Source organism: Procambarus clarkii, chromosome 63 (assembly GCF_040958095.1).
Source record: "Procambarus clarkii isolate CNS0578487 chromosome 63, FALCON_Pclarkii_2.0, whole genome shotgun sequence".
Classification (NCBI taxonomy): domain Eukaryota; kingdom Metazoa; phylum Arthropoda; class Malacostraca; order Decapoda; family Cambaridae; genus Procambarus; species Procambarus clarkii.
This window is the reverse complement of record NC_091212.1, coordinates 15,033,975-15,049,599: the sequence shown is the minus strand read 5'-3', so window position 1 is coordinate 15,049,599 and position 15,625 is coordinate 15,033,975. Positions and strand designations below refer to the sequence as shown.

General features: G+C 52.7%; 1 protein-coding gene across 4 annotated transcripts in view; it reads left to right on the top strand.

Annotated features, from left to right (window-relative positions):
• MED20 (Mediator complex subunit 20) overlaps positions 1 to 15,625 on the top strand; it is a 59,709-nt gene that overhangs the window by 32,161 nt on the left and 11,923 nt on the right. The gene's annotated exons all lie outside the window — the stretch shown is intronic.

Genomic DNA, 15,625 nt, shown 5'->3' with positions numbered 1-15,625 from the left:
CCCAGCTACCGGAGGGACGGGACGACCAGCACCCACCAGGCCAGCTACCGGAGGGACGGGTCGACCAGTACCCACCAGGCCAGCTACCGGAGGGACGGGTCGACCAGTACCCACCAGGCCAGCTACCGGAGGGACGGGTCGACCAGTACCCACCAGGCCAGCTACCGGAGGGACGGGTCGACCAGTACCCACCAGGCCAGCTACCGGAGGGACGGGTCGACCAGTACCCACCAGGCCAGCTACCGGAGGGACGGGTCGACCAGTACCCACCAGGCCAGCTACCGGAGGGACGGGTCGACCAGTACCCACCAGGCCAGCTACCGGAGGGACGGGTCGACCAGTACCCACTAGGCCAGCTACCGGAGGGACGGGTCGACCAGTACCCACCAGGCCAGCTACCGGAGGGACGGGTCGACCAGTACCCACCAGGCCAGCTACCGGAGGGACGGGTCGACCAGCACCCACCAGGCCAGCTACCGGAGGGACGGGTCGACCAGCACCCACCAGGCCAGCTACCGGAGGCACGGGTCGACCAGCACCCACCAGGCCAGCTACCGGAGGGACGGGACGACCAGCACCCACCAGGCCAGCTACCGGAGGCACGGGTCGACCAGCACCCACCAGGCCAGCTACCGGAGGCACGGGTCGACCAGCACCCACCAGGCCAGCTACCGGAGGGACGGGACGACCAGCACCCACCAGGCCAGCTACCGGAGGCACGGGTCGACCAGCACCCACCAGGCCAGCTACCGGAGGGACGGGACGACCAGCACCCACCAGGCCAGCTACCGGAGGGACGGGACGACCAGCACCCACCAGGCCAGCTACCGGTGGGACGGGACGACCACCACCCACCAGGCCAGCTACCGGAGGCACGGGTCGACCAGTACCCACTAGGCCAGCTACCGGAGGCACGGGTCGACCAGTACCCACCAGGCCAGCTACCGGAGGGACGGGTCGACCAGCACCCACCAGGCCAGCTACCGGAGGGACGGGACAACCAGCACCCACCAGGCCAGCTACCGGAGGGACGGGACGACCAGCACCCACCAGGCCAGCTACCGGAGGCACGGGTCGACCAGCACCCACCAGGCCAGCTACCGGAGGGACGGGACGACCACCACCCACCAGGCCAGCTACCGGTGGGACGGGACGACCACCACCCACCAGGCCAGCTACCGGAGGGACGGATCGACCAGCACCCACCAGGCCAGCTACCGGAGGGACGGATCGACCAGCACCCACCAGGCCAGCTACCGGAGGGACGGGTCGACCAGACCAGCACCCACCAGGCCAGCTACCGGAGAGACGGGACGACCAGACCAGCACCCACCAGGCCAGCTACCGGAGGGACGGGACGACCAGACCAGCACCCACCAGGCCAGCTACCGGTGTATTGATTGTCTCCATAATACTGCCATGACCTACTGGCTTCCGCTAGCCCGGGACGTGGCTACGCTTCTCTGCCGTAACTGGAGGCCGCGGTCATCTGTGGCAGCTGGAGGCCGCGGTCATCTGTGGCAGCTGGAGGCCACAGTCATCTGTGGGAGCTGGAGGCCGCGGTCATCTGTGGCAGCTGGAGGCCGCGGTCATCTGTGGCAGCTGGAGGCCGCGGTCATCTGTGGGAGCTGAAGGCCGCGGTCATCTGTGGGAGCTGGAGGCCGCGGTCATCTGTGGGAGCTGGAGGCCGCGGTCATCTGTGGGAGCTGGAGGCCGCGGTCATCTGTGGGAGCTGGAGGCCGCGGTCATCTGTGGGAGCTGGAGGCCGCGGTCATCTGTCGGAGCTGGAGGCCGCGGTCATCTGTGGCAGCTGGAGGCCGCGGTCATCTGTGGCAGCTGGAGGCCGCGGTCATCTGTGGCAGCTGGAGGCCGCGGTCATCTGTGGGAGCTGGAGGCCGCGGTCATCTGTGGCAGCTGGAGGCCGCGGTCATCTGTGGCAGCTGGAGGCCGCGGTCATCTGTGGCAGCTGGAGGCCGCGGTCATCTGTGGCAGCTGGAGGCCGCGGTCATCTGTGGCAGCTGGAGGCCGCGGTCATCTGTGGCAGCTGGAGGCCGCGGTCATCTGTGGCAGCTGGAGGCCGCGGTCATCTGTGGCAGCTGGAGGCCGCGGTCATCTGTGGCAGCTGGAGGCCACGGTCATCTGTGGGAGCTGGAGGCCACGGTCATCTGTGGGAGCTGGAGGCCACGGTCATCTGTGGCAGCTGGAGGCCGTGGTCATCTGTGGCAGCTGGAGGCCACGGTCATCTGTGGGAGCTGGAGGCCACGGTCATCTGTGGGAGCTGGAGGCCACGGTCATCTGTGGGAGCTGGAGGCCGTGGTCATCTGTGGGAGCTGGAGGCCGCGGTCATCTGTGGCAGCTGGAGGCCGTGGTCATCTGTGGCAGCTGGAGGCCGCGGTCATCTGTGGGAGCTGGAGGCCGCGGTCATCTGTGGGAGCTGGAGGCCACAGTCATCTGTGGCAGCTGGAGGCCGCGGTCATCTGTGGGAGCTGGAGGCCGTGGTCATCTGTGGCAGCTGGAGGCCGCTGGTGATCTGTGAATGTGTGGCACTCTAATTTTTAGCAAAATGTTGATGTTTTATGAGAATATACACAAGAGAGCGAGTTAGTAAAGTTATTGCAAAGCTCCATGTAGCCCATTGTAGCAGGTGTGAAGAGTCTAATGACTGGACATTCAGTAATGCTGGGTGTGGGATCCTGACCCAGTTCCTGCTCACAACACGAGTGTTGAGGAGTGTGAGAGAGATCCTCCACCTGCTACAGGTAACGGTTGCCCAACCTGATCCAAGAACCCACTTCTTGAGGTTATCTTGAGATGATTTCGGGGCTTTTTAGTGTCCCCGCGGCCCGGTCCTCAACCAGGCCTCTACCCCCAGGAAGCAGCCTGTGACAGCTGACTAACTCCCAGGTACCTCTTTATTGTTATGTTCACTGTGTGATGGACTTTTTGTGCTGCCCATTTATACGAGTTTGAAATGTGAATTTTGTTTATTTTTATACTAGTCAAACTAGTGCTTTCATGCCTTTGGGGTGTTTGTAATTTCTCTATCAGACCTGAATCTTTGGAACAATATTGTCTTAACAGATATTGAGGAGATATCTAAGTCTAGTTCTGCTTCATCTTTGTTACATACTAATTTGACCAGTAAGTCTCTGGTTTCAAGTTGGGTTATATTTATGCGAGATGGTTACCTTGAGGTGCTTCCGGGGCTCAGCGTCCCCGCGGCCCGGTCGTCGACCAGGCCAGGCTTGTATGGTATCCATACAACTGAAATTCTAATCTCTTGTCATCTGAGGTCCCTCTTTTTTTCATAAAAGTCTCTTATTAGTAGTTCATAAGGCTCTCGTATTTGTTTCTAATTATATATTGCCAAAATATCATTGAAATTTTTAATTAATGTTTTTTAGTTTGTTTACAATAATAAGGTAATATTTACGTAATTATCAATGTTTTCCCATCACTGAGGTGTGAGTCTAAGTCACGCATGGACACAGGCATCAGGGTGAAAGACACTGGCCGTTTGTTTCTGCCTCGGCCGGGAGTCGAACCCGTGCCTTTAAGACTACGACTCCCAAGCGCTGTCCACTGAGCCGCGAGATCCCATTGTGTGTGTGTGTACTCGCCTAGTTGTGTTTGCGGGGGTTGAGCTCTGGCTCTTTGGTCCCGCCTCTCAACCGTCAATCAACAGGTGTACAGATTCCTGAGCCTATTGGGCTCTATCATATCTACACTTGAAACTGTGTACGGAGTCAGCCTCCACCACATCACTTCCTAATGCATTCCGTGTGTGTGTGTGTGTTAGAAATAAATGTAGTAAGTACGATGGAGGAAAGTAGGTCTAGGGAGTCAGTATAATAAACATCCGATGGTTAGAAAGGCGGGGTCCAAGAGCTAACAGCTCATTCCTGCAGGCACAAATAGTAAACACACACACGCAGGGCCTTCACAATGCGACTGCCCAGTGCCAGATAATGGTAATTTGCATTTTCATGAGGTTTGGCTATCACCATCCACAATGGCCCTCCCAACCAGGGTATTGACGCTCCTCTTACTGCTCCTTCATAACCATATCCAATTAGGCCTCAGCCAGCCCCTCCCCCCTACCCGCTTCCATGACAATAACACCACATTACCCAAGCCCGCCCACCAATTACCCTCAATCAGGGACGTAATGTGCAAATATGCTTGCTCTCACGCACCTACACAGGCGCAAATACCCAATCAGGCCCACGTACGCAAGCAGGTCCCACGTATGCAATCAGGCCCCACGTACACAATCAGGCCCCACGTACACAATCAGACCCCACGTACACATTCAGGCCCCACGTACGCAATCAGGCCCCACGTACACAATCAGGCACCACGTATGCAATCAGGCCCCACATATCAGGCCCCATGTACGCAATCAGGCCCCACATATCAGGCCCCATGTACGCAATCAGGCCCCACGTACACAATTAGGCCCCACGTACACAATCAGGCCCCACGTACACATTCAGGCCCCACGTACACATTCAGGCCCCACGTACACATTCAGGCCCCACGTAAACATTCAGGCCCCACGTACACATTCAGGCCCCACGTACACAATCAGACCCCACGTACACATTCAGGCCCCACGTACGCAATCAGGCCCCACGTACACAATCAGGCCCACGTACGCAATCAGGCCCCACGTACACAATCAGACCCCACGTACACAATCAGACCCCACGTACACATTCAGGCCCCACGTACGCAATCAGGCCCCACGTACACAATCAGGCCCCACGTACACAATCAGGCCCCACGTACGCAATCAGGCCCACGTACACAATCAGGCCCCACGTACGCAATCAGGCCCACGTACGCAATCAGGCCCCACGTACACAATCAGGCCCCACGTACACAATCAGGCCCCACGTACGCAATCAGGCCCCACGTACGCAATCAGGCCCCACGTACACAATCAGGCCCCACGTACACAATCAGGCCCCACGTACGCAATCAGGCCCCACGTACGCAATCAGGCCCCACGTACGCAATCAGGCCCCACGTACGCAATCAGGCGCACATACAGTGAGAGGAAATTACGGGAGATTTTAAGACAATTTCTAATATAAATACCATGGAGCAGCAGAGGTCAGTGGAAAGCTTCTATATTCACAAGGTAAACTCACAGAACAGTTTCTATACTCACGAGGTCATTGTTTTAGAAGGTTTCCAGAGCTTTTACAGTGAACTACGTGACCACTCCCACCTTGGGCAGGTCCCCACAGGTTAGACCGCACCCACCTTGGTCTAACCAAGGTGGTAAGTATAAGAAATATCCCTGGAACAAAGGTTGACTTCAAGTAACAATGAGATTAGATCCTGCAAGAAGTACCGGATCAACTCCAAGCAACAGCTTGTTGGACCAAGTTATCATAAGTCAGTCCTGGCCCCAGGCATGGCTAAGGCAGTTGATGAACTCCCGTAATTCACTTCAGGTATAGCCCAGAGTTGGCGATAGTGGTCTGACGCCATCCATAAGCTATAAAGGCTATGGAGCGGGGGCCCAAGAGCTGGAACTAACTCTCCATAAAGACACGATACTTGGACTCAAGCTGCTACTCTTGAAGATTTCTGATGTTACAAGAGGCGCCGTAACTTAAACCTGCCAAGTTACATGAAGACACAATACGCAGGAAACAGGCACGTGAGAAGCAGGAAACTGACACTGTGTGAAGTGTAAAGTTGTGTGTGTGTGTGTGTGTGTGTGTGTGTGTGTGTGTGTGTGTGTGTGTGTGTGTGTGTGTACTCACCTATATGTACTCACCTATATGTGCTTGCAGGATCGAGCATTGACTCTTGGATCCCGCCTTTCGAGCATCGGTTGTTTACAGCAATGACTCCTGTCCCATTTCCCTATCATACCTGGTTTTAAAATTATGAATAGTATTTGCTTCCACAACCTGTTCCTGAAGTGCATTCCATTTCCCCACTACTCTCACGCTAAAAGAAAACTTCCTTACATCTCTGTGACTCATCTGAGTTTCAAGCTTCCATCCATGTCCTCTCGTTCTGTTACTATTCCGTGTGAACATTTCGTCTATGTCCACTCTGTCAATTCCTCTGAGTATCTTATACGTTCCTATCATGTCCCCCCTCTCCCTTCTTCTTTCTAGTGTCGTAAGGCACAGTTCCCTCAGGCGCTCTTCATACCCCATCCCTCGTAGCTCTGGGACGAGTCTCGTTGCAAACCTCTGAACCTTTTCCAGTTTCATTATATGCTTCTTCAGATGGGGACTCCATGATGAGGCGGCATACTCTAAGACTGGCCTTACGTAGGCAGTGTAAAGCGCCCTAAATGCCTCCTTACTTAGGTTTCTGAATGATGTTCTAACTTTTGCCAGTGTAGAGTACGCTGCTGTCGTTATCCTATTAATATGTGCCTCAGGAGATAGATTAGGTGTTACGTCCACCCCCAGGTCTCTTTCACGCGTCGTTACAGGTAGGCTGTTCCCCTTCATTGTGTACTGTCCCTTTGGTCTCCTATCTCCTAGTCCCATTTCCATAACTTTACATTTGCTCGTGTTGAATTCTAGTAGCCATTTCTCTGACCATCTCTGCAATCTGTTCAGGTCCTCTTGGAGGATCCTGCAATCCTCATCTGTCACAACTCTTCTCATCAACTTTGCATCATCCGCAAACATCGACATGTAGGACTCTACGCCTGTAAACATGTCGTTAACATATACAAGAAATAGAATTGGTCCCAGCACCGATCCTTGTGGTACTCCACTTGTTACTGTTCGCCAGTCCGACTTCTCGCCCCTTACCGTAACTCTTTGGCTCCTTCCTGTTAGGTAGTTCCTTATCCATTCTAGGACCTTTCCCCCCACCCCCGCCTGCCTCTCGAGCTTGAACAGCAGTCTCATGTGCGGTACTGTATCAAAGGCTTTTTGGCAGTCCAGAAATATGCAGTCTGCCCAACCATCTCTGTCCTGTCTTATCCTCGTTATTTTATCATAGAATTCCAGAAGGTTTGTTAGGCACGATTTCCCTGTCCAGAACCCATGTTGATGTTTGTTCACAAACCTAATGTTCTCCAGGTGTGCAACCAGTCGTAGCCTAATTATTCTTTCCAGTATTTTACAGGGGATGCTTGTCAGTGATACAGGTCTGTAGTTAAGTGCCTCCTCCCTATCTCCTTTCTTGAAGATCGGCACGACATTTGCCTTCTTCCAGCAACTGGGCAATTCTCCTGACATAAGTGACTCATTAAAGATCATTGCCAGAGGCACGCTGAGGGCCTGTGCTGCTTCTTTTAGTATCCACGGTGATACTTTGTCTGGTCCAACTGCTTTAGTTGCATCTAGAGTTGTCAACTGTTTCATTACCTCCTCTGCTGTCACCTCTATATCTGATAGTCTTTCATCTAGGGTAACCCCTTCCAACAATGGGAGCTGCTCAGGCTCGGTAGTGAACACTCCATGGAAACTGGCATTCAGTGCCTCGCAGATTTCCTTGTCACTTTCAGTATATGCCCCCTCTGTCTTCCTTAGTCTTGTCACTTGGTCGTTCACCGACATTTTTCTTCTTATATGACTGTGTAGTAACTTAGGTTGTTTTTTCGCTTTGATTGCAATATCGTTCTCATAGTCCCTTTCCGATGTTCGTCTTATGTTAATGTAATCGTTCCTAGCTCTGTTGTATCTGCTTCTGTTGTCCTCTGTTCTTTGTCTTCTGTACTTCCTCCACTCCCGCCTGCTGGCCATTTTTGCTTCCTGACACTGTCTATTAAACCATGGGTTATTATATTCCTTCTTATTTTTTCCCTTTACCGTTGGTATAAATCTCTCTTCGGCCTCCTGGCATTTCTGTATGACTAGGTCCATCATATCTTGGACTGTTTTTCCTCTAATTTCTTCCTCCCACTGCACTTCACCCAGATAGTCCCTTATCCTCATATAGTCCCCTTTCCTGTAGTCAGCTCTCCTTTCCCAGATCTCTTGTCCCATGGTCATAATTTTGAATTCCATCATGTAGTCAAAGACTAGGACACAATGGTCACTGGCCCCTAGAGGTATTTCATGCTCTAAATTCTCGATATCTTCTACGTTCTGGGTGAAAATCAGGTCTAATAGGCTCGGTGCATCTCCTCCTCTTTCCCTTGTGTCTTCCTTCACATGTTGTGTCAGGAAATTCCTGTCTATAACATCTACTAATTTTGCTCCCCACGTTTCATCCCCTCCATGGGGATTCCTTGATTCCCAATTTATCTCTCCATGATTTAGGTCCCCCATGATCAGCAGCTTCGCTCTCATTCTGTGGGCTAGTGTTGCTGCCTTCTGCAGTTCATCAATACATGCTTTGTTGTTGTCATCATACTCCTGCCTGGGTCTTCTACTGTTTGGTGGGGGATTGTAGATTACCATGATCACAATCTTCCTCCCATCTACTGTCAGAGTTCCATGTATGAAGCTTGTGCACTCATTGGTAACTCGATTTCCCAGGTCTTCAAACTTCCATTTCCGCTTTATTAGGAGTGCTACTCCCCCTCCCTGTCTCTGTGTCCTCTCTTTTCGTATCACCTGGTACCCTTCAGGAAAGATAGCATCTGAGATCATGTCATTAATTTTAGTTTCCACAATTGCAACTATGTCAGGATCTGCTTCACTCACTCTTTCTTTTATCTCTTCTGCTTTATTAGATACCCCATCAGCATTGGTGTACCAAACCTTGAGATTCTTCATGGAAACTCTTGTACCAGAGTTCTCCCTTTCTCTGGGGGTCTGGGGGGATCTGGGGGATGTCTGGGGGGTGACTGGGGGCAGAGGGGATCTGGGGGATCTGGGGGGTGTCTGGGGGATGACTGGGGGCGGGGAGGGTCCGGGGGATGTCCGGGGGGATCCAGGGGGTGTCTGGGGGGGTCCGGGGGGTGTATGGGGGGTGAAAGAGTTCAGGAGGGGTGCTTGGGGGGCTACTGGGGGCTGGGCTTCTAGGAAGGTAGGTAGGAGGGTCTGGGGTAGGGCCTGGGTAGGTAGGTCTGGAGTAGGAAGGGCATACTGGGTCTGAAGATTAGGGAGGGCATAGAGGGGTTGGGAGATGGCGTAAGGTTGGGAGACAGATAGAGGTTGAGAGGTTGGGAGGGGGATGGATAGAGGGGGTGGGGGGGACCTCCCACCTCCCTCGCAAGGGTGGGGGGTCACATGGAAGGAGAGGGGATGAGGAGGGGTGAGGGCAGGGTAGGCTTTGGGTGTTGAGGGGATGAGGTCTGGGTGGGTTCTTGGGGTTGAGGGGATGAGGTCTGGATGGGATTTGGGGGTTGAGGAGATGAGAGCTGGGTGGGTTTTGGGGGTTGAGGGGACGAGGGCTGGACGGGTTTTGGGGGTTGAGGTGATGAGGGGGTCCTTGGAATGTGGGATGAATTTGACTCCAGTGGGGTCAGAGGGGTCAAGGGATGTGCTGGGGAGATAAGCAGGGTGTGTGTGTGTGTGTGTGTGTGTGTGTAAGAGAGAGAGAGAGAGAGAGAGAGAGAGAGAGAGAGAGAGAGAGAGAGAGAGAGAGAGAGAGAGAGAGGCAGGGAGTGTGTGTGTGAGGCAGACCTTCCTCTGTCTCACCCACCCTCCCTCAGCATCCTCCTGGCCTCCCTCTCTCCCCAAGTCAGTGATGAGGGCACCTGAGGGGTGGGGGACATACACACAGCTCTACCCAATTTATCGGTGTATATACACTGAGAGTTGACTTCAGTCCTGGATTATGTTCATTGTGCTGGCTGGTGTGTGTCAACAATCTGTTGTTGGTGGCCTTAGCACAACCCTCCACAGGTTGACATTCTCGTAAACCCAACACCAAAACACAAACTTGAGAACAATGAGTCTCCTGTCTTGTGTATAAAGATTAGTGTGTAGTCATGGTCGCCAGCACGTGGTCTTAAAGGGCGTGGAGAAGGGGAGCCCCAGGAAGGCCTTCACCAGGAAGCCATATTTCTAATGTTGCTGTTCATGTGAAGTCAAGTTTAATCACTCCAGAACCACTCGTACAAGACCACCAGGAAGCTGCTACTTTATGCAGAGAATAAATTACTGCAACGTGGCTAAAAGCCACGTAAATGAAAGGAAATAATAATAATATGTGGGGGTTCGTCCGGTCCATGCTTCCTGACTGTCAACACCGGAGACGTCTGACCTGGTCTCTTGGCAGTATTTAGTCGACCGCATTTATGGTATAATCACGTTGCTCAGTTTTCGCGGCCTTACGAGCAGAGGGAAGGGAGGCTCGGCTGTGCGGAGTGTGCTGCCTCCTTACTCACTGCTTGCAGCTATTGATCGCTGCATCATCACTCTCCACAATATCTCCTCCAGTAAGCACTTTTCTGTCTTCCGTTGAGAGCCTCCGCAACACTAGCAGTTTTCTTGAACTTATTCTCGAGTGGTTTCATGACTGACTTCTTTGGTAGAGTTTCTTATGTTATATTTGTGTATGTAGGAGCAGTGTCTGTCAGATTGGTGTCTGTCTATGGTTTATTACCATGTCTCTTAGTTCAAGGACTTCTTGTTCTATTATGAAGACCTGGAATCTCTTGAGTTCTTCACACCCCTTGTCATTATCTGTATACCTGTCCTCAACCGTTCCCAGTTTCATCACCTGTTATTTAATTATTTCTTTGTGATGTGACTGTGGAGCAGTTTTGGCTTTATTCGCTATGTCATTTTCATACTTCCTCTCTGCTTCTCTTCTCACACTGAGGTATTCATTCTTGGCTCGCTGGAATCTCTCTCTGGTCTCAGGTGTTCTGTTATTTCTGTAGTTCCTCCATGCACTTGTATTTAATTGCTTTGCGTTACTTCCTGACATGCCTGATTAAACCAAGGACTCCTCATTTGTTTTTCATATTATGTTCTTTTGGGTTGGGATAAACTTGCCTACTGCTTCCAGACACGTGTGTGTGTGCGCATGTGTGTGTGTGTGTGTGCGCATGTGTGTGTGTGTGTGTGTGTATGTGTGTGTGGTGTGTGTGTGTGTGTGTGTGTGTGTGTGTGTGTATGTGTGTGTGGTGTGTGTGTGTGTACTCACCTAGTTGTGCTTGCAGGGGTTGAGCTTTGGCTCTTTGGTCCCGCCTCTCAACTGCCAATCAACTGGTGTACAGATTCCTGAGCCTACTGGGCTCTATCATATCTACATTTTAAATTGTGTATGGAGTCAGCCTCCACCACATCACTGCCTAGTGCATTCCATCTGTTAACTACTCTGACACTGAAAAAGTTCTTTCTAACGTCCCTGTGGCTCATTTGGGTACTCAGTTTCCACATGTGTCCCCTTGTTCGCGTACCACCCGTGTTAAACATTTATTTTTATCTACCCTGTCAATTCCTCTGATAATTTTGTAGGTATGTATCATATCTTCCCTTACTACTCTGTATTCCAGTGTCGTGAGGTGCATTTCACGCAGAATTTCCTCGTAACTCGTGCCTCTTATTTCTGGGACTAGCCTAGTGACATACCTCTGAACTTTTTCCAGCTTCGTCTTGTGCTTTTAGTACGGTACGGGCTCCATGCTGGGGCCGCATACTCCAGGATTGGTCTTACATATGTGGTATACAAGGTTCTGAATGATTAATTACATAGGTTCCTGAAGGCAGTTCTAATGTTAGCCAGCCTTGCATTCGCCGCCGATGTTATTCTTTTTATATGGCCTTCAGGAGACAAGTTTGGTGTGATATCAACTCCTACATCTCTCTCTCCGTTTCATGAAGGAAACGGATGAACCTCCCATTCGTCATCCTGTATCTGGCCTCCTGTTTCCACTGCCTAGTTTCATTACCTTACATTTACTCGGGTTGAACGTTAGTAGCCATTTGTTGGACCATTCATTCAGTTTGTCTAGGTCATCTTGTAGCCTCATACTATCTTCCTCTGTTTTAATTCTCCTCATACTTTTTGCATCATCAGCAAACAATGAGAGGACCGATTCTATACCCTCTGGGAGATCATTTACTTATATCAGAAACAGCATAGGTTCAATGACTGACCCCTGCAGGACTCCACTGGGGACGCCTCGCCAATCTGAGGCCTCACCCGTGTGAATTCACCTAGTTGTGTTTGCTGGGGTTGAGCTCTTCTCTTTCGGTCTCCCTCTCGACTGTCAGTCAATCAACTGTTACTAACTACTAACTAATTTCCCCCTACCCCCAGGAAGCAGCCGTAACAGCTGTCTGACTCCCAGGTATTTACTGCTAGGTAACAGAGGCATCAGGATGAAGAAAAAATTTTGTTTCTCGACGGCGCCGGGAATCGAACCCGGGCCACAGGATTGCGTGTCCAGCGTGCTGTCCACACAGCCACCGGCGCCCCAACACACACACACACACACACGTGTGTGTGTGTGTGTGTGTGTGTGTGTGTGTGTGTGTGTGTGTGTGTGTGTGTGTGTGTGTTTACTAGTTGTGTTTTTACGGGGGTTGAGCTTTGCTCTTTCGGCCCGCCTCTCAACTGTCAATCAACTGTTTACTAACTACTTTTTTTTTTTTTTCCACACCACACACACACCCCAGGAAGCAGCCCGTGACAGCTGACTAACTCCCAGGTACCTATTTACTGCTAGGTAACAGGGGCACTTAGGGTGAAAGAAACTTTGCCCATTTGTTTCTGCCTCGTGCGGGAATCGAACCCGCGCCACAGAATTACGAGTCCTGCGCGCTATCCACCAGGCTACGAGGCCCCCTAGTGTGTGTGTGTGTGTGTGTGTATGTGTGCGCGCGTGTGCGTGCGTGCGTGAGTGCATGCGTGCTACAACCACGAAGAATCCACATTCCGGTACGTGTAGGATTTTTTCAAACTGCGTGAATCCTAAATATCTTGATAATATTTTCAGACTATGAGTGTGAGACAATGCTCCAAAGCCTCCACCATCGCCCTGTAATCTCACCAAATGGCACAAGTTTTTCTGGCGCTGTTTTATAGTTGTTAACATCCGAACGCAATTGTTTCCCGGCTGAGAGCGTTCGGAATCTGCATTAGAATTCAGAGTCCGCGGAGAATCCGTAATCGTGAAAGGATTCCCAGGATGCAATGTTTTATTTTCAGGCATCTCGTGTCCGAATCCCTTTCCGAGTTATTGGCCTCGGAACAACTGTGTTATTTGGGCTTCCTCAACTCGAGAGTAATCTCAAAGTAATGGTACAGCGACTGTAACACATTAGTGACCAAGACTTAAATCTCAGAGGACATTTCAGGAGGAGAGGGACTCAGACGCTAAAGAAAAACTTGTCGTTTGTTAGTAAATAAAAGTGCTCATGTTGATAGATTAACGTTATAGGATGGAATATATTTTGGTACTGTATTTGTTGAATTTGTCCGTTTTATTGGGCAGTGTGTGGAGGTGGGTGGATGAGGTGGGTGGATGAGGTGGGTGGTGGTGGGTGACGGTGAACAAAAGGGGCGTTACAAACATTACCTTAACGTGTTCAACGGCCTGCTGAACAAAATAGGTTGAACTCTTCATAGCTTTCATGAGTGTCAGGTCACCCCCAGACTGGTGACCCCAAGTGTCACGTGACCCCCAGACTGGTGACCCCAAGTGTCACGTCACCCCCAGACTGGTGACCCCAAGTGTCACGTCACCCCCAGACTGGTGACCCCAAGTGTCACGTCACCCCCAGACTGGTGACCACAAGTGTCACGTCACCCCCAGACTGGTGACCACAAGTGTCACGTCACCCGCAGACTGGTGACTCCAAGTGTCACGTCACCCCAGACTGGTGACCCCAAGTGTGTCACGTTACCCCCAGACTGGTGACCCCAAGTGTCACGTGACCCCCAGACTGGTGACCCCAAGTGTCACGTGACCCCCAGACTGGTGACCCCAAGTGTCACGTGACCAGTCTGGGGGTGACCCCAAGTGTCACGTCACCCCCAGACTGGTGACTCCAAGTGTCACGTCACCCCAGACTGGTGACCCCAAGTGTCACGTGACCCCAGACTGGTGACCCCAAGTGTCAGGTCACCCCCAGACTGGTGACCCCAAGTGTCAGGTCACCCCCAGACTGGTGACCCCAAGTGTCAGGTCACCCCCAGACTGGTGACCCCAAGTGTCAGGTCACCCCCAGACTGGTGACCCCAAGTGTCAGGTCACCCCCAGACTGGTGACCCCAAGTGTCAGGTCACCCCCAGACTGGTGACCCCAAGTGTCAGGTCACCCCCAGACTGGTGACCCCAAGTGTCAGGTCACCCCCAGACTGGTGACCCCAAGTGTCAGGTCACCCCCAGACTGGTGACCCCAAGTGTCAGGTCACCCCCAGACTGGTGACCCCAAGTGTCAGGTCACCCCCAGACTGGTGACCCCAAGTGTCAGGTCACCCCCAGACTGGTGACCCCAAGTGTCACGTCACCCCCAGACTGGTGACCCCAAGTGTCACGTCACCCCCAGACAGCCCCCCCCCCTGGGATTAACGTGTCATTAACGGTCAATAACCATTTGACGGCCGCCGCCACAACCTGCCAGTCTCCTGTTGCTCAATTATTCCCGTACCACAGTGGGATGTTACCCCCGTACCACAGTGGGATGTTACCCCCGTACCGCAGTGGGATGTTACCCCCGTACCACAGTGGGATGTTACCCCCGTACCACAGTGGGATGTTACCCCCGTACCACAGTGTGGTGTTACCCCCGTACCACAGTGTGGTGTTACCCCCGTACCACAGTGGTATGTTACCCCCGTACCACAGTGTGGTGTTACCCCCGTACCACAGTGTGGTGTTACCCCCGTACCACAGTGTGGTGTTACCCCCGTACCACAGTGTGGTGTTACCCCCGTACCACAGTGTGGTGTTACCCCCGTACCACAGTGTGGTGTTACCCCCGTACCACAGTGTGGTGTTACCCCCGTATCTCAGTGTGGTGTTACCCCCGTACCACAGTATGTTACCCCCGTACCACAGTGGGATGTTACCCCCGTACCACAGTGTGGTGTTACCCCCGTACCACAGTGTGGTGTTACCCCCGTACCACAGTGGGATGATACCCCCGTACCACAGTGGGATGTTACCCCCGTACCACAGTGGGATGTTACCCCCGTACCGCAGTGGGATGTTACCCCCGTACCACAGTGGGATGTTACCCCCGTACCACAGTGGGATGTTACCCCCGTACCACAGTGGGATGTTACCCCCGTACCACAGTGGGATGTTACCCCCGTACCACAGTGGGATGTTACCCCCGTACCACAGTGGGATGTTACCCCCGTACCACAGTGGGATGTTACCCCCGTACCACAGTGTGGTGTTACCCCCGTACCTCAGTGGTATGTTACCCCCGTACCACAGTGTGGTGTTACCCCCGTACCTCAGTGGTATGTTACCCCCGTACCACAGTGGGATGTTACCCCCGTACCACAGTGGGATGTTACCCCCGTACCACAGTGGGATGTTACCCCCGTACCACAGTGGGATGTTATCCCCGTACCACAGTGGGATGTTACCCCCGTACCACAGTGGGATGTTACCCCCGTACCACAGTGGGATGTTACCCCCGTACCACAGTGGGATGTTACCCCCGTACCACAGTGGGATGTTACCCCCGTACCACAGTGGGATGTTACCCCCGTACCACAGTGGGATGTTACCCCCGTACCACAGTGGGATGTTACCCCCGTACCACAGTGGG